Source organism: Phoca vitulina, unplaced genomic scaffold (assembly GCF_004348235.1).
Source record: "Phoca vitulina isolate PV1807 unplaced genomic scaffold, GSC_HSeal_1.0 scaffold29, whole genome shotgun sequence".
Classification (NCBI taxonomy): Eukaryota; Metazoa; Chordata; class Mammalia; order Carnivora; family Phocidae; genus Phoca; species Phoca vitulina.
In genome coordinates, this window is record NW_022589732.1 from 24,820,166 (window position 1) to 24,840,404 (window position 20,239).

At 40.2% G+C, this 20,239-nt stretch overlaps 1 protein-coding gene and 1 pseudogene across 4 annotated transcripts in view; one reads left to right on the forward strand and one right to left on the reverse strand.

Moving 5' to 3' along the window:
* BMPR1A (bone morphogenetic protein receptor type 1A) overlaps nucleotides 1–20,239 on the forward strand; it is a 139,390-nt gene that overhangs the window by 79,908 nt on the left and 39,243 nt on the right. The gene's annotated exons all lie outside the window — the stretch shown is intronic.
* Nucleotides 4,171–9,526, reverse strand: LOC116644215 (annotated as a pseudogene).

The window sequence follows — 20,239 nt, forward strand, 5'->3', positions numbered from 1 at the left end:
TTTTTTTTTTTTTTAAAGATTTTTATTTATTTATTTGAGAGAGAGAGAATGAGAGACAGAGAGCATGAGAGGGAGGAGGGTCAGAGGGAGAAGCAGACTCCCTGCCGAGCAGGGAGCCCGATGTGGGACTCGATCCCGGGACTCCAGGTGACCTGAGCCGAAGGCAGTCACTTAACTAACTGAGCCACCCAGGCGCCCCAATTTGAGGTTTTGAAAGATGAGTAGAATTTGGATAGGTAAAGAAAGAATTAAAGGGTATTTCTAGAAAAGCCAATTGATAGAAAATGAATATTTCCCTAGGAATATGGTAGAGGTCTTGGAGAGGGTAGGAAGCGTGACATAAAATTTTACTTTAGGGAAATTGCTCTAGCAATGATGTGTGAACGTACATCATTAGAGAAATGGAATGAGGAGTCAGGGAGCTCAGAAGGTTGTAGGAGGTGTTAGGTATGGGGTAATCAGAATTTAATCCAAGTAGTAGCAGTGGAAATGGAAAAGAAAGACCATGTAGAATAGATATTGTCAAGGAAGAAGGAACAGTAATTTCTGATTGGATGTTGGAAAGAGGTGGTGATGCCCATGCGTTCTGTCTGGATAGTACAGATAATGTTGGGCAGTGTCAATAGCAAACATAAGTAATTTTTCAGATCTGGTTGGATCTAAGTTTAAAGAAACCTTAAAATTAATATTCTACTGTCTTACTGGTTTCTTCATTTGTTTATATACAACAAATATTTTTGTACATTATTTTTCAAGCCTTAGCATATTGTAAGGGAGATATTATGAAAAAAGCAAAGTATTACGTTTTTATTTTTATTTTGTAAATTAATTTTTAAAAAGTAATTGCCTTTTTTAAAAGAGCAGTTTTTAAAGAAAGAAATATTGTTTTGGGGCACCTGGGTGGCTCAGTTGGTTAAGTGGCTGCCTTTGGCTCAGGTCATGATCCCGGGGTCCTGGGATCGAGCCCAGCGTCAGGCTCCTTGCTCAGCAGGGAACCTGCTTCTCCCTCTCCCTCTGCTCTTCCTCCCTGCTTGTGTTTGCTTTCTCTCCCTCTCGCTCTTTCTCTCAAATAAATATCTTCAAAAAAAGAAAAAAAGAAATACTATTCTGTTCATATTTACCTCTTTTGCTATAGTTTTAAATACTATGTACTATTTAATAAAAAGAGTGCTTAACATATTTCTTTAGGTATAATTCTGACGTGTTTACATGTTTTACATTTTTACGTTTCCACATGTGAGTGAAATCATAGGGTATTTGTTTCTCTGACTGGCTTATTTCCCTTAGCATAATACACTATAGTTCCACCCATATCATGATCCTTGTGGGGAAACACTGCTCTTTGGAATGTAAACAATGAAATGGATCACATCAGTTATTTCTACTTTTGTGGGGTAAATTTTGTTGCCTGTTAAAATTAATAATTGCTATGACTTTTTTTTTTTTTTTTTTAAGATTTTATTTATTTGACAGAGAGAGAGACAGCGAGAGCAGGAACACAAGCAGGGGGAGTGGGAGAGGGAGAAGCAGGCTTCCCGCGGAGCAGGGAACCTGATGCGGGGCTCGATCCCAGGGCCCCAGGATCATGACCTGAGCCGAAGGCAGACGCTTAATGACGGAGCCACCCAGGCGCCCACCCCTCTATCATTTTTATCCCAGAATAGTGACAGCAGTGTTTCCCAAAGTTTGGAATGGATACTGCTGGTAGTATTCAGAATGATTTCAGATCATACACAGTTGAATTTTTAAAAATATTTTCATAGTTGTATATTTATTTTGAGAACCTCCGATTCATAACAAGTAATATCGACTTTCCCATTTAATATTGTGACAATTTGTTCAGACTGTGATTCAGAAACCTGAGTTAATCATGTCTTCCGTTTATGGCAGTAAAATTGTTTTGTTCTTTATAAAGTCCCACATCTGATTTATTTTATCTCCTTTCTTCTTGATCTCATCTCTTTTTCATCTCCTCCTGCCATAGGAAACCACTCTGATTTGTTTGCTTTATGTCCTTGAATGAATGTATCCTTATAGTGTTACTGGTGTGTGCATATATATGTATATATTTAATTGACTTAGTTAGGTTTTGCTACATATAGTCTGCCCCTTTTTTCCACTGTTTTGCTTAACACTAGAGCACGTCTCAAAAAACCCTCAGGAGCAAAACAGCAGTGCCTTGGCTTACACTTGATGTCAGATGCTGTCGGACAGTGCAGAGAACTGTCCACTGTAGCTGTAATGAGGCGGCAGGCAGGCTGAGGGGATGGTGTTGCAGAGCACCGCAAGTGTTTGCTGCCCCTTTTATTACTCACATTGCCTCATGTTCCATTAAGCCCACTCTGTCTGCTTCAAATTGGGGGCTGGGTATAACTGCTAAAAGAAATCTCCAGAACAAGAGGGTTAGTGGAACAAGCTGGAATCCCCACAACTGTAGCTGGTTCTGAGGCCATAATTGATACTCCTCATGAGCTAATCTGTAAACCCTGGGATAGGGGTGCTGGCAGTAAGGTATACTGTGGGCAAGGAAGAGAAACCCACATCTGGAGTGGCAGTGGCAGTAATTAGGTCACGTTCATAAGGAGGAGCCCATGCTGTTGGGCTCCTTTCACTAAGGCTCCTCTATTCATGGCCCTATTGGTCAAGCATTGAGGTGGCCGACAGCAAAAGCTGGCTGTAGTCAACTGACGAGTGATTTCTTCTGTAGTTGGGAAAGTAGTTAAATGCACCTCCTCTATTAGTGCTTTGGGGTGGGCATTACCGTAAGATATAAAGATTGGCACTTTGGGCTGACTCTTGTAGAACCATCAATATGCCTCTTCTCCAGATGCCTTGTGTCTTATTTTCCAGTGTTGTTCCTTCCATCTCCCTAACCGGTCAGCCATACCATTCGCCACTCCCAAGGAGTCCATGTTTTTTCTTCTCTGGTCACTTCTCCCTTTACCATGCCTGCCAAGAGAATCTCTTCCTCTTCATTTTCTTTCAGAGTCATTCAAGGAGGGCTGCAGAGCAGGAGTAGTCCAGTTTTGACTTGTCTCTGGCAGCCAGGCCCCAGGTTTTTCTTTTTGTCATTGGTCACCAGGAACCTACCATAAAGTTGTTGCTGTGAGCAGAAGTAAAGACATCCATGTGATAGGAGTTAGTGACGTGAGGTTCTGGGCTACCACTTGTAAATTACTAGTGCCCTCTAGAACTGCCTAAGTCCTATTACAAAAGTACTGTTTCCATCATTAAGTAAGTTGCTGCTGCACCTGACCATGGGACTTGATGGATCATGATGGGTAGCTCTGGTCACTAAATCCTTGATGTTCCATGGTTGGGTTCTTTACTGGGGCCCAATGTCATGCCAGGAGCTGCACTTTTCATACAGCGTTATAGAGGTGTATCCTCCATCTCTTCTGTTGGAACTTACCAGAGAATCTACATGGCATCTCTGTCTACCGCATATTCTCTCTAGTACCTTTGAGTTGATTGAACATCAGGGCAGCTTTGCACTGGAGCTTAATCTGCTGAGAGCCTCTTCTTTTCTAGGTCTAATTAGCCTTCTGAGTCACCCCCAGAATTTTTTAAAAAATTTTCTAAATGTACAGTCATCTTTCATTGAGCATTAATTCTCAATTAGGATATAAAAGGATTCAGCAAAGATTGAGTTCCTCAAGGGGAGGTGTAGGGCAAAGGTCATGATAAGGAATGCAGAGTGTACCCTTCTTGCTGGGCCCTCTTCAGTGGCTGTGTAGCTGTTCATATTTTTTAAATTTTTATTTATTTTTATTTTTTAAAGATTTTATTTATTTATTTGAAAGAGAGAGACACAGAGAGAGCACACAAGCAAGGGGAATGGGAGAGGGAGAAGCAGGCTTCCCGCTGAGCAGGGAGCCTGATGCGGGGCTCGATCCCAGGACCCTGGGATCATGACCTGAGCTGAAGGCAGACCCTTAACGACTGAGCCGCCCAGGCGCCCCTGTTTTTTAATTTTTATTTATTTATTTGAGAGAGAGAGAGAGAGCAAGAGAGTGCTCTAAGTGGGGAGGAGAAGGAAAGGCAGGCTCCCTGCCTGCAGGGAGCCCGATGTGGGGCTCAATCCCAGGACCATGACCTGAGTGGAAGGCAGATGCTTAACCTACTGAGCCACCCAGGTGCCCCCTTTTTTTTTCTTTTAAGATTTTTTTTAAGCTGTTTGTGTTTGAGTTCCTTAGGAGAAAAGCAGTAATTGAAAAGCACATCATCTGCCAGCACCATCGAAACCCAGAGATGCTCCCTTTCTTCACATTGGCATACTGTTGTCATAATGGTGGTATCCTCTTTGAAATGCTCTGACATTGTCTTTGGGGGTGAAATCTTGCATCGGTATCCTGTTTGGCAGCTCCTATACTTTGACATCCATGAGTTGCTTCCCCTTTACTGATAAGACTGATGCCTCTGGGTGTCTTGGCGTGTGCACTGTTGCCCATTCTCTTCTGTTCTACTGAAGTAGAAGCCACCTGTTCTTATTTTGAGCTTAGCTTTTCCTCTGCTTGCTGAGTTCCTTTTAAGCAAATTGCATTTTTTTGCACCCACTTCTGGGGGTCTTGGGTTGCCTAAGCACTCATTTAGTTCTTTTTTTTTTTTTTTTTTTTATAAATTTTTTTTTTTTTTTTTTTTTTTTTATTTATTTGCGAGAGAGAGAATGAGAGACAGAGAGCATGAGAGGGAGGAGGGTCAGAGGGAGAAGCAGACTCCCTGCCGAGCAGGGAGCCTGATGGGGGACTCGATCCCGGGACTCCAGGATCATGACCTGAGCCGAAGGCAGTCGCTTAACCAACCGAGCCACCCAGGCGCCCAGCACTCATTTAGTTCTGGCTGTAGGCATTCATTGTTCAGTGGCAAACCAGTCAGCGTGGAAGTTGGAGTTGTTTCTGTCCTGTGGACTGATAACAGTGGAACCAGCAAATTGTTACTGATTCCTTGGAGCTCTGGGAGGAGTCTCCTCAGTGCCTCCACGCACTGGCAACTGCTAGATTCTTGAGCAATGTAGCAGATCTGTTAGGCTAACAGCCTTTTAAAACCCTGCATTGCAGAAAAGCAGTTAGACCTCCAGGCTTGAAGAAAAGATGAGTTCTACCCTTACCGTTGAGTTCTACCCTTTCTATTGGTATCTCCCAGCACACCATTGAAAATTTAGTCTTACACCTACTCTCCTCCTTTTTTTTTTTTTAAAGATTTATTTATTTAAGAGAGAGAGCATGGGGTGGAAGAGGGGCAGAGGGAGAGAGAGAATCTCCAGCCGACTCCCCCGTCAGTGGGAAGCTGACCCAGGGCTCGATCTCAGACCCTGAGATCGTGACCTGAGCCGAAACCAAGTGTCAGACGCTCAACTGACTAAGCCACCCCGGCGCCCCACACCTACTCTCTTCTGTAGAGAAATCTAGAACTCAATTCTATAGACATCCTGTGGACCTTGCCCTCAGGCTCTTGGGTTATTATGCTACCCACCCCCGCAAGGCAGCCAGAGAAAATTTATTCCCATTGTCTTCAGTGAAGACTGCCTTCTCATAACTAAGATACTATTATTCTTATTTATTTATGTATGTATGTATGTATGTAAGCTCTATGCCCAGTTTAAACTCACGACCCTGAGATCAAGACCCGATCTGAGATCAAGAGTCGGACGCTTAACAAGCCTGAGCCACCCAGGTGCCCCTGAGATACCATTATTCTTTTTTTTTTTTTAAAGATTTTATTTATTTATTTGACAGAGAGAGAGACAGCGAGAGAGGGAACACAAGCAGGGGGAATGGAGGAGGGAGAAGCAGGCTTCCCGCCAAGCAGGGAGCTCGATGCGGGGCTCCATCCCAGGACCCTGGGATCATGACCTGAGCCGAAGGCAGATGCTGAACAACTGAGCCACCCAGGCGCCCCGAGATACCATTATTCTTAATTTAAGTTGGCGGATACACTCCTGGCTTACTTATTTGGTCATTCTCTGTGTTGGGTACTTCCAAGTTCAGGTAGCCATTTGTGTTACTACAGCTATATGTGATACTGTGGGGAGAGCATGCCACAGGATTTCCAGTAGCATCTTTTCATATTCTGTTGTGACATTTCAATTCCTATCCTTATCCTCCATCTCAGATACTTCCTTCCTGCTCTAGTGTTTTATACTTTCACCTGTTTGTAAGGTGGTTTCCAATCCAAGTATCTCAGAAATTCCAGTTTAACTCTTGAGCTCATCTGTTTCCTCCTTTTTCTTCCTTTCATACATGCCTCCCCTGCTCCCTCCTATCTGCTCTTTGTTTGTAAGGGACTAATAAGGAGGTCTGATGAGCTCTTCATTTTTTTTAAAGATTTTACTTATTTATTTGACAGAGAGAGACACAGTGAGAGAGGGAACACAAGCAGGGGGAGTGGGAGAGGTAGAAGGAGGCTTCCCACTGAGCAGGGAGCCCGATGCAGGGCTCGATCCCAGGACCCTGGGATCATGACCTGAGCCGAAGGCAGACACTTAACGACTGAGCCACCCAGATGCCCCTAATGAGCTCTTCTTATATAAAATCTTGAACAGTATATACCAAAGCCTGTGTTCCTCCTGACTGCCATCCACTGCCCTCCTTACTACCCTCTCCTCCATCCCATTTCCAGTTTGGTGACCTCTACTTTATAGTCACCTTCTTGGTGTATTTAGGTATTCTTCTTCCTCTTGAATTAATTTTGGTATTTAATGCTTTATTTTCAGATTTATTCTTATAAAATTATTCATGATGAGAATACTTGCCTCATAAAGTTAGTAAGAGGATTAACTGAGTTAATATATATAAAGTATGTAGACTGTATTATTATTTCATACTATTAAAAAGGTATGATAAGAAAAAGCTAATGAGCTTAGAGCTAAGATAATTCAAAACATGAAATAAGCCAGAAACATTTTAGGAAGAGGGCTTTTGAGTATATTAAGGTTCCCTATTTCAGGACTTGGATCTACATTTCTTTTCTCTGATATCTAGAAATCACCAGAGGTGATAATAGGAGTGAAGTTCATGAGCTAGTACTTGAATAGAGATTGTTGGATTGGTAGTTACTGGCTATAACTGTAAGGTTTGGAGATGCATTTTCAGATGCCAGTATACTTATAAAGAATATTAGAGTGTATTATGTGGTTTTTGTAGTGGGCTTAACTCCTCAGTTATGTTTCCGTTAAGATATTAATATATCTTTTATTCCTTTTATTCATTTATTGAACATGTGTTGCTTTGCTTAGTAATGTGCCAGAAAATGGAGATTACAAAAGCTGCAAGATAAGTCCAGACATCGCCTGACTACGTACATCTCTAATAGGAGGAGTTAAGTCTGCTTCATTTACCGTTGTGTAATCAGTGTAGAGCACATACCACAGGATTAATAAATAGTTTTTAAATGAACGTTAGCTAAGAGCTGTGAAACAGCTATGGTACATGTTCTGGGTGCACCAGAAGTACAGAGATGGGACACTGCACTCAGCCTGATGAGTAAGGATCAGGAATTGCCTGCCAAGATTACTCATAGATCAAGTCTTGAAGAATGAATTAGAGTTAACCTGGCAAAGCCCAGAGGCTGTGCAAAAGAATGGAAGTCTGAAGGGAATGCCTATGAAGATAGAGTGCTACGGTGATTTCAGTATAGTTGGAGCATTGTAAGGATATGGAAGAGTGGGAGGATGGTGTTAGAAAACCCTGCAGAGGCCAGATTCTAACAATTCTTCTTATGTCTTGCTAATTCCACCCTATTACAATGAGAATATTCATAGATTTTTAAGCAGAGAGCATGACAAGCTCACTTGTTAGCATCTATTAAATGTGACCATTTACTAGGCTGTACAGTAAATTCTAACACATTTCAAAATATAAATAGTTCTGATACATTTCAAATAATCATATCAACCATATTTTCTGTCAACAAATGCACTTAAGTTAAAAATGAATAACCAACAGTATATACAAACCCATGGTTGGAAATTTAAAAATATACTTCTATAAATCCCACAGGTCAAAAGTAAAATGACAGTACAAATCAGAAAATACCTATAACTGAACAATAAAGAAAATTTGGATATTAATACTTGTCTGACACACTGAAGCCTTAAATACTCATATTAAAAATTAAAAATATTAATAAGCTAAGCATCTAACAAATTAGGAAAAGAACAACAGAATAAATTCAAGAGAAATAAATAGATGATGAAAGTAAAAGCCAGCACTTGTGCGGTACCTGGGTTATGTAGTCAGTTGAGTGTCCGACTCTTGGTTTCAGCTTGGGTTGTGATCCCAGGGTTGTGGGATCAAGTCCGTGTTGGGCTCTGTGCTCAGTGGGGAGTCTGTTTGGAGTTTCTCCCTCTCCCGCTCCCATTGTGCATGTGCACGCACTCTTTCACTCAAATAAATAAATAAACCTTAAAAAAAAAAAAAGTCCACACTTAATATCTAGCCCTGCATTGTTCCATATGCTTTACAAGGATTATCTTATTTAATCTTTACAACCTTGTGGGGTGAGTACTGTTATTATTCCCATTTTATAGATGAAAGGACTGAGGCACAGAGAGAAACTTAAGCAAGCTTCTAGCTAATCCATGATAGAATTGGGGTTTGAAATTAATGGAAAAAATATTTTTTAAGATACATAGGAGGGGATTACAAAAACCAAAAATTGGTTCTTGAAAAGGCTGATAAAATAAACCATTTGAACGATCAAGAAAAACCCTGAAAGCACAAATAGTATTGGGGATGTAAAGGGGGGAGTGTAACTTCAAATATAAAAGAGATTTTTTTCTTAAAAATAAGAGAATACCTTGAGTAACTTTATATCAATAAATTTTATAATTTAAATAAAATGACAGTTTTCTTTTAAAAAAAGGAAATAAATTGACTAAATAGAAAATCTGGATATTTTTATAATTATTAGAGAAATTTAATTTATGCTGAAAGATCATCTCCCTCCCATGTGCTCACAGATAAGCCCTTCGCCCAGATGATTTTATTATTTTTTTAAAGAGTTTAAGTAATCTCTACACTCAATGTGGGGTTCAGACTCACAACCCCAAGATCAAGAGTCACATGTTTCACCGTCTGAGCCAGCCACGCACCCCATGGCCCAGATGATTTTAAAACTGAGTTCTGTCAAACTATTCTAGTGGTAGATATGTCCAAATTTATACATCTTGTACCAGAGAACAGCAAAATAGGGAAAGTTCCTCAGCTTATTCTATGTGGTTAGTATAACTTTGATACCAAAACCAGACATGGATAATATAATAGGTGAGTCTTACTTATGAACATAGATGCAAAACCTAACAAAATATTAGCAAAACAAATGCAGGAGTATATTCAAACATAATTGTATCTACAGTACTGCAGTGCAATTCTGATAATACCTACCCAAAGTTAATGTCAGACTCCACAGGTATAAGGCCACAGTCCCCAACAAGACTGCCCTTACTTGAGATGCCAGTAACAAGTTTGGGGGTCTCCAGGCTACTTGGACTTCTCACTAACTGGCTGCAAATCCAGGAGGATTCCATGCTCCCCTCAGATTTTATTTGATGATTTACTAAAATGATTCACAGGATTCAAGAAAATGGTACATGTGCAATGATCATTTTATTCTAAGGGATACAGATTGGGACCAGTCAAATGAAGAGACACATAGGGTAGGATCTGGGAGAGTTCCAGATGTGGAGCCTCCTTTCCCCTGGGAATCAGGGTATGTCATCTTCCTGGTACATTGATATATTTACCAACCAGGAAACTTACCTGAGCTGTGGTGTATAGTGTTTTTATTGGCGTTTCATTGTGTAGGCATGACTGAATAATTGGCCACATGATTGAACTCAGTCTTTAGCCCTGACCCCTCCCCAACCCTCTGATCACATGGTTGGCCTTTCTGGTGACCAGCCTCCATCCTGAGTCATAAACTCAGGTATGATCTATGAGGCTCGTGCATAAGAAAGATACTCCTATTACCCAGGAAATTCCAAGCATTTACTTTAGGGGTTCCCTTCTAGGAACCAGGGACAAAGACCGGACAATTTATAATTCAATAATGAAAAAATTGAATTTATCCCAGGAATACAAGGATAGTGTGTTAATTATTACTGCATAACAATTTATCCCAAAACTTAGGGACTTGAAACAATAAAAACACAGGAAGTTAAGGGCAGTTTATTGGGTGATTTTGGCTCAGGGTGTCTCATGAGGTTGTAGTTAGGATGTCAGCAGAGGCTGCATTCATCTGAAAGCTTGACTGAGGGTGGGGGGATCCATTTCCAAGATGGTACACTCAAATGGCTATTGGCAGGAGGCCTCAGTTCCTCAGCCCAGAGTGAATGACCCAAGAAAAAGCAGAGAAAGCTTCATTGCCTTTTAAAACTACTCTCAGAACACATACTTTGTCACTTTCACTTTCTACTGTTGGTTAAAAGGGAGTTACTCAATCTAGCATACACTCCAAGTAATTAGGCTCCACCTCTTGAAAAAAGGAATATGAAAGAATTTGTGGACATCTTTAAAAAACTACCACAGATGGTTTACTCTTTAAGAAAGCTCTTTTTTTTTTTTTTTTTTAAAGATTTTATTCATTTATTTGAGAGAGAGAATGAGAGAGCGAGAGAGAGCACATGAGAGGGGGGAGGGCCAGAGGGAGAAGCAGACTCCCCGCTGAGCAGGGAGCCCGATGCGGGACTCGATCCGGAGACTCCAGGATCATGACCTGAGCCGAAGGCAGTCGCTTAACCAACTGAGCCACCCAGGCGCCCTTAAGAAAGCTCTTAATATGGATTATTACTAATTAATTTATCCATTAACACATTGAAGGAGGAAAACACTGATCATATCAATAGATGGAGAAAAAACACAATAAAATTGAACCCCGTTTATGATGAAAACTCTTAGCAAACTTAGAAGGGAACTTTAATGTGATAAAGAGTATCAGTAAATTTATAATTAACATAGGAAGAATTGACATACATGATATTAAGGCTTTCTATACATAATGCAATATGTCTTTCCCTGTGTTTAAGTGTATACTGTGTCCTTCAGGAGTATTTAAAAATTGTCCTTATATCAGTGTTGTGTATTTGGAGGTGCAAAATGGTACAGTCCCACTGAAATTACCAAAATATCTACCAAGACTACCATTAGACCCAGATTCCTTCTTCTCGGATTCTGCCTTGCAGATTTATTTGCTCAAGCAACAACAGAAGCAGCCATTCAAGTTTATGTATTGCTTTGCTTATTATGCTTATGCATAATGTAAGCATTGCTTATACCAAAATATGGAACAACCTACAATGTCGACCAGTAGGAGAATGGATAAATAAGATACTCATAGGATGGAATGCTCTATATAACAATGAAAATGAATGAAAAAGAACTACATGTATCTACCATGGAAATCACTCACAATGTTGATTGAAAAATAAGCAAATATAAAAATATACATATAGAACAATACAGCTTTTATACAGGTATAAAAAATTCAAAAATAGGCAAAACAATTCTGTATATTGTTTGGGATACATACTACATACAGCAAAAGCCTATGAAGACATGGATGTTAAATACCACATTCAGAATAGTGGTTACTTCAGATTTTATGGTGTTTGCCTTGCTTTACTCAGCACCTAAGTAATTTTTTTAAAGCAGCGGTGGTAAACCCACTTTATTTTATTTTAATTCCAGTATAGTTAACATACAGTGTTATCTTAGTTTCAGGTGTACAATAACACCTAGGTAATTCTTAGGTGAAATCTTTGAAGCACTGTATTCAGTGAGCACAGTTCGCAGACTCACAGCATTGAGTGGAAGACCTCATGGCATTATTTCTTTTACAGATGAGCAAACTAAGGCCCAGAGAGGGAAGTGAATTGGCCTGGATCAGCGAGCCGGTAAAGGCAGAATTAGAACTAACTCTTAGGTCCCCTAAGCCAAAGATGCTATGTATAGTCCTTTCCTTATTTTATTTTATTTATTTTATTTTTATTTTTTTTTAAGATTTTATTTATTTATTTGACAGAGAGAGAGCAAGAGAGGGAACACAGGCAGGGGGAGTGGGAGAGGGAGAAGCAGGCTCCCTGCTGAGCAGGGAGCCCGATGTGGGGCTCGATCCCAGGACCCTGGGATCATGACCTGAGCCGAACGCAGACGCTTAACGACTGAGCCACCCAGGCGCCCCCCTTTCCTTATTTAAAAAAAAAAATTTTTTTTTGATTCAGGGCTCGAACTCACAACCCTGAGATCATGACCTGAGCTGAAGAGTCAATCGCCTAACCTACTGAACCACCCATGCGCCCCTTTTAAATTTTGTTTTTTAAATTCTATTTTATTTTATTTTTTACCTTTCTTTAAAATAAAAATGTAAGTTGATAAGTATTTAAACTAGGTACCTCAGCTGAAAGATACTAAAAGGAGAAAAAAAAGCCCATCCCATGCCATAGAACTTCTTCAGCAAAGCACTCTAAACCAGCGCATTTTATCTGACAACAATATTCTGACACAGAGTAACAAAATAAAAAGTAGATGTTTCATCCACGGGCCAGAAGTGCTCCCTGGGTTTCCAGGTGCTTCCCATTTAATAAGCTGGAATTTGTAATCTCGAGGGTGTTCTTTCATAGACCTACAGGTTTGCAAGGTTTAGTTTCCTATAGTTTGTGGTTAAATACAGGGAAGAATTACTAATGATCTGATTGTAACACCCTCTGGTCTTGTTCAGGGCCTTTGGTGACTTACAGTTTACATATAAATATTACCTTTGAACCTTTACTTGTGTCTACTTACTGAAATATTGCAGTTGATTTTAGATAGTCCTTTGAAGTTCCCTTTGTCAGACCATTGTTTGTACCAAAGGGCTGTATTTTCTTTTTGTCTGTGATTATTTCCACAATTATTTAACTTGCTTTAACTATGTGGTACTGTCAAAGTATAACCCAAGCCATTGTTTGCCTTAAGCAGTATTTTAGATCTTGAGAAGTTACGTTTACTTATACAAGACTTTCTTAAGACCTTTTAATTTATATCTCAAACTCGAGTATATGCAGTGAAAACAGTGGAAAATTTTCCTCACAGGGTCTTGACACAAGTCAGGGCTCGAAGTGAGCAGGAGGAAGTGGTGTGGTTTTTGTATCATTTCAGTTGTGTTGAGATAAGGAAATGGAATAGTTTATCCACAGTACAGCCTGTTTGGGAAGGTCTCATTTGTATATAAAAGTAAAAGAAATTGGCATGATGTTTTAATTCCTTCTGCTATATTCAAGTCATTGCCTCAGCAAATATTTATTTAGTACCAACTATGTGCCAAACGCTCTTCTTGGTGCTAGAAATACAGGGTAAAAAAGTAGACTAACACCCCTGCCCTTATAGAGCATACATTCTGGAGCAGGTAGCAAGCAGTAAACAAAATAAATAGTAAATTGTATATCAAATTATAGGATGACAAGTGCTAAAGAGAAAAAAATAGATATCAGGGAAGGAGGATAGGAGTGCCAGGGGTGAAGATGGGATTACAATTTTAAATAGGGTGAGCAAGAACACTATAAATAAGAAAGGGATATTTGAGTAAGCCCTTGGAAGAGGTAAGGTAGCAAATCATACAGATGTCTAGGGGAAGAATGTTCTAGGCAGAGGGACCCACGAATGCAAGGTCCTGCAGCAGAGCCAGGTCTGGCATGTGTCAGGGTCAAGGAGGCCAGTGTGGCTGGAGTGGAGGAGCTCGAGTCCTGTGGGCCATCATAGACTTCAGCTCTTACTGGAGTGAACAGAGGGCTGACGTGACCTAATGTGCTTCCTAGCGCTACTTTGGCTGCTGTGTTGAGAGTATATTGTAGGTGGACAAGGGTGGACGTGGGGAGACGGTTAGGAGGCTATTCAATAATCCAGGCAAACAGTGTTGGTGTCTTGGACCAGAGAGAGAGCAGTGGAGGTGGTGAGAAGCGCATAGGTTCTGGGTATATTTTGAAGGTAGAACCAGCAGGATTTGCTGAGAGATAGGATATGGAATATGAGAAAGAAGGAGGGAATGGTCAAGAATGACTCCCAAGATTTTAGGCCTGAGATACTTGAAAAGTAGAGAGGCCATTAGCTGAGGTGAGAAAGACTGAGGGGGCTAGCAGATTTAGGGGGTAAGAGGGGAAAGACCAGGAGTAATAAATTATGTAGCTGCTGGTCTCATTAAGTAAATTTGTATGCTACTTGAGCTATCTTAAAGGAACTCTTTTCTCATACCAGTCTATGTTGTTTAGTTTATTCAGAATTACTCATTTTATGCTAATCTAGCCCAGAATACTGAAGTGTGCCTTTCCCTTAAACCTTCCTATCAACTAGAATGTTTTTGGTTCTAAAGGAAAAACTGACTCCCTCTGACCTAAAAAATAAAGGGAATTTATTGACTGTAAACTGAAAAGTGCCTGTTATTCAGGCTTCAGGCAAGGTTCAGGCTTCTTTTAGTCTCCTGGCTCTGCCTTCTGGTTCCCCTTCTGGTGCCAACGTAACTGCCGAAAGCTTCTTGGGCAGCTGTTTTCTCAGGCCTATTCAGTCTGAAAGAGGGACGGTGTCTCCACAGGCCTAGCCACGGTCCTGAGTCTATATTAGACTGGCTTTCCCCTGAACTTTTCATTCTGGCATGGAGGATGGAATATGCTGAGTGGCTTAGTCTGGGACAGAGCCTCTACTCCTGGAGCTTCAGGGAAACCTGTGTGCTCTGAATTTTTTTAAAAGATTGTAAATAGAGAAAAAAGTGGAGAGAAATGGTTTTCAGTTGTTTTTGCCTTGTGCAGGCACTGTGGTTAATACAGCAAGAATGGGATTCTTTTTTATTTTTATTTTATTTTTATTTTTTTTAAAGATTTTTATTTATTTATTTGACAGAGAGAGACACAGCGAGAGAGGGAACACAAGCAGGGGGAGAGGGAGAGGGAGAAGCAGACTCCCCGCTGAGCAGGGAGCCCGATGCGGGGCTTGATCCCAGGACCCTGGGATCATGACCTGAGCTGAAGGCAGACGCTTAACGACTGAGCCACCCAGGCGCCCTGGGATTCTTTTTTAAAGTGGTCAAGTGAGAAGAAAAAAAAGTAAAGTAAAAGTAAAATTGCATCCAGACATTAGTTTGATCAAGATAATTTCTCTTCCTAGAGGCCTAATACTATTGCTTCTTGAACATCTAGAACCACAGAGGAGCCTTTAGATAATGAAAAATGGTAGATCATTTAGTCAAGAATCCGGATTTCTCAACAAGGAGAGCACTATTGACATTTGGTTGAGACAGTTCTTTGTTTTGAGGGATTGTCCCTGCACAATTGCATTGCATTTTCTATTTTGGTCCTTTGTCACGAACCAAAAAGCCACCCGCATATTTCCAGATCTTCTTAGGGAGGGACACACTTGCAAAAGCTCATGACTGTTTTTGAAAGGTTGTTTTTTCATATTGAGGGCATAAATACAGATATATTGTGATTTAGTTTCCTGAGTGAAATATGGGTAGGGGTTTTTTGTTGTTATTTTTAAAGTTTTGCTTTGTTCTTTTTTTTTTTTTTCCTTAGTTCTGGAAGTTGAATATATTCCACTTAAAGATTGATTTAGCATTTTAATTAGTTTTTTGGCCACAGCGAAAGTCTTTGATTACATGTAGTGTTGCTTAAGGAAATGAGAAATCTGTTTTGATAACCAAATTTTGGTATTCTTTCAAGCATTTTGACTTTGGGTCACATAGGTTAGAATAGAAAGCCCGGCCAATCCTGAGCAAACTTCTAACTTGGATAGGTTTTAATTATTTGTGGGAGAAGAAGTGAAATTTGCTGAGTCTAGAAGAATTTATTCCTAAGGTCAGAATATCTTAGAACTCTTTGAATATATGTATTAAAATGCAGTTTATAAGCACTTAGGAAATGTTAGCTATGTTGTTGGCTTCTCTTTGGTGAAGTGAATATATATAAAAATATGTGTGTGGTGTGTGTGTATAGTCTGTCTGTTACTCTCTGAGGTCTGTTTTCTGGAAGTATTTGTATCAATCAGGGCCCAGTCAGGAACCACAGTGGCTGTTTTCACAGGAAGAATTTGGTATAGGGAATTGACTACACAGGTATTAGAGAGTTGAAAAAGCCAGTGGAGCACTGGGATTAAGCAGAAATGGTCATTGTGGGAAGCAGCTACCACCCCCAAGAGACTGAGATTTCAGAACCTAGATGCTTGGAGAAATGTGTGCTCCTGTGGCGGCAGCTCAGAGCCCGGCTGCTGCTGGCCCCTGAGGAGCGCAGAGCATAGGTCCTGAGGAGCTGGCTCTCAGACCTTGAGGTGCCGGCACCCCTGGGTCTGAATGTGGGCCATGAGGCTGGTTCTGGAAGTGTGGCAGCAAGTTGGAAACTAGGAACTTACTGCTGCTGCCTGTGCGGAGGGTGCGGCTCAGGTGGCTGACAGGGAACAGCAAGGTGAGGAAGAAGCAAGTCCCTTCTCCCTCCTCCAGCTTTCTCTCAGTCCCCTGCTGGCAGAGCCTGTGAGGGAGCTAGCTGGTAAAAGACATGTTAGCAGTATCCCAGCTCAGTGCCACACAGTAGAGCATGGAGAGTTTTTTCCCTTTCTGAGCAGCAGTGGTGTGTAATGAGGAGCCTACCACTTTCGGGTTTTTTTCTCATTACCTACTGGCTTCTGACTTTGCATTAGTGAGTGAAATTTGGGCTTTGTCACAACAGACTTGCCTCTTACCGGTTGTGTGATCTTGGGCAAGTTTTGAAACTCTGCTGAGCTTCACTTTTTCCTCACAGAGTTGTGAAGATGAAATAAAATCTTAACATGGCTCAATAAAAAATAACTTCCTGTTTCCTTTTTGATGGACTTACTCACGTACCGACTGATAAAACATGGCCCTTAGGGTTCAAAGACCTGGGTTTTAGTTGTTCCTCAGGTCGCTAGCTATATGAAATTCAGCAAGTCGCGTTAGCTCTCTGAGCCTGTCTTTTCTCTGTCAGAGTAGGAATAATCTTACTTACCGTGAGGGTCATACAGATGGTATAATGCACGTAAAACTAATTTGCAAATTATAAAGATGGTGATATGCTAACATGAAGTTACCACTAAATAATATTTATGAGTTTCTCTCATTTAATCTGCACAGAAGACCTAGCGTATGCTAGACTCTGAACTCTTCACTAACATTTTATACTGATTTTATCTGAGTTAAAATACTGTGCAGAAAACACAGACGGTATTGTTCACCGTTACCCCTAATACACCTAAACAGGGATGACCAAACGCTGCGCCTCCCAGGCATCTCTGCAACCACTTGGCTTGTTTTTTGGTCATTTGTGCTTATTCCAGGGGAGAGACAGAACAACACCCAGACCCCCTCAATGCACAGCTGCCAGTAAGAGTCTCTTCTGAGCGTAGATGTGCCAAAGATTGATGTGTAGCATAATCTAGTTCTAATTATTTGTGAGCTTTTTCCTTTAATTGAAATAAATGAACAAAAAAAACTTTGGAGTAACTAGGTTGGGGATTTGTAGTACAAAGTTGAATAGTTAAAAATAGATTATCTCCTGTTTTTAAAAATACTTCATAAACCAGGAAGCATTTATTGTGCATCTAATATTGAGACCCCTGGTTGGGATATAGGACGTATAAATGCATCTGCAATGTATAATGCTGTACTAGTTTGTCTTGCCTTTCTGTTTGTGGAAGAATTCATACTTGTGTTAGGGAGAATAGTCTTTTGGCTCAGAAGGAAAGTGAAAGGTTTTGAATAAAGAGGGGACGATTTAGCAGAAATACAAAGGTTAAATGCGTTAAATTTGCTTTGAATAAATAATTGAGTGTTGGGGAAAGGTTAAGTCTAGTTAGGAAGTAACTTCAGTGGTGACGATGAAATTAGTGACCTCAAGGTGTTGAAGACATGGCAGTTAGAAATGGCTCTGTAAAGTGGAACTTGGTTGGTTCTCTTTGCTCCCTTTTCAGACTTTCCAAAAGACCTCATTATGAACGTCTCACCCATCACAAATTCTCACAGCACAGCCTCCAAGGCAGACTTTTTGGTGAGATTCCTGTGTATTACCACAGATACACTTATATAACTATTTATTTAAGCATGTTATTTTCTTAAGGGTTTATGTTTAGAATTGGGTGAGATTGTTTTTCACACTGATTTAAAAATAGCCATGAGCGGTGTTACTACAGTTGTCTGTGTATATATTAGCTCAGGGATTGATGGGAGTAGAGGTTGGAAATGGGGAAGAAATAGATGGGTTGCTGGTTAAGAGAAAAGACAATATTCTTATGCTAATCCAAGCTCTGGATAAGGAGCAAAGCAGCCATGCAAACAATGGCTGTGGAGCCAGAAAGTCTGCAGTGAGTCTAGTCCTTCTCAGAGAGCTTGTCAGGCCAGGCGCCTGGAGCTGCCTAGGGGGAGGGACCGCTGGAAGGGGGAGTTACTCCTCACCACTTTATGGAATTGGCAGCTGGCCAGCTTGTTGAAAATTCCCAAACCTCACTACTAGAAAGTAAAAATTAAGGGTGGGGGGCTTAACGGGAAGAGGAAAGAATGACTTTAGTCTGTTTTTTCAGCTGACTTCAGCCTTTTCCTGTTTTTTTTATTCTGATTGAACTATTGGTTTAGCCGTATTTCTGTTTACCAAGCTTTGTAATTTTTTATTTAAAAAGAAATTATTTATATTTTATTGAATAATTTGCCTTAGTTTTATTTTCCTGAAGAAGAAACAGCACCGATCTATGTATATAGCAATGGAAAATAAATTTATTTAGATGCATATTTGAACTAAATATTTAAAAATAACTTTTAAACACCAGCATCATTTTGAAATTTCGATCATGTAGCATTTCAAAGGTCTATGTTTCCTTATATCCTTAGCTTTGCAAGGTTAGGTATTTTAAATTTAATATAAAAATTCCAATGAGTTATTCCAAGAATTTAAAAAATATTTTATTTTCAGGTGTTAGAATTATAAAATACTCTGTTTCAGGAATGGTTGTAAAATATGGTTACTGTTTTGCTATGTCATGATCACAGAAACAGTTAATATGATGGGCCAAATAAAGGGAAAGTCATCAGTATTTATATTATTAATAACAGTAATCACAACTGTAACAACAGACTATTACTTACTGAATGGTTAATACCCAGATGCACGATGCTCATTTGGGTTAGTAGTATCATTCCCATTTTGTGGCTAAGGAGACTGAGATCTAGACAGCTTGAATAACTTCTCCCAAATTACATCGCAAATAAATACTGGAGCTGATATTTGAAACCCGTAGACTTACATCAGAATTCACTCTCTTAAATTTGCCAGGATACTATATGAAAAGTGCCTCTACCTAGAACATAAAATTGATGTCATCTTTCTGGAACTCATAGTTAAAAAGGGCACGTGTTTAACAGTATAGAGAGTAGAACTAGGGATGGTTTTCTCCCCACAAAAATGAACCTTACTTGTTGAGGTAATTTTAAAAGAAAGAGCATACTTTTGGTTACTCCTTTGAAAGAAAGATGTTACTTATATATATCAGTTAGTTCTTTGGGCATTGTGACTATCTTATACTTCTGTTGTTATGCTCTGATTTGACTATGCTTTCCAGACTCTTGTTTTTTGGTTAGCTGTGCAATAACTTACAGTGATTAGGCTTTTTATTATTTTAGCAAATTTCTCATAATGAGTATATTATATAGCAGTGTGTATTTTCTGTTGCCGCCCAACAAATTACCCCAAAACCTAGCAGCTTAAAACAAGCATTTATGATCCCCTACATTTTCTGAGGGTCTGGAATCCACCAGGGGCTTAGCTGGCTGGGTCTAGTTTAGGGTCTCCTGAATTGTGCCGGTTAAGCTGCGGTCACCTGAAAGCTTCCCTGGGGCTGCGGCATCCATGTGCAAGATGGCTCACGCACATGCTGCTGTCAGGAAGCCTCGGCTTCTCGCCACGTGGCCCTCTCTGGAAGGCTTCTTGAGTGTCCTTATGACATGGCAGCTAGCTTCCCGCAAAGTGGGTGTTTCAAGAAAGAGCAAGGTGGAATTGGAAATGCCTTTTATAATCTAGTCTCTGAAGTCACACTCTGTTGTCTCCATCTCATTTTATTTGTTAGAAGTGACTCATTAAGACCAGTGGGAATTCTAGACAGAGAAGTAGGCTCCACCTATCGAAGGTACTGTCAGAGCACTTGTGGACATGTTTTAGATCAGCACAATGATCTTTTGGTAGATTGTTGTTTTTTTTTTTAACCTGTGAAAAAGTATCACTTGT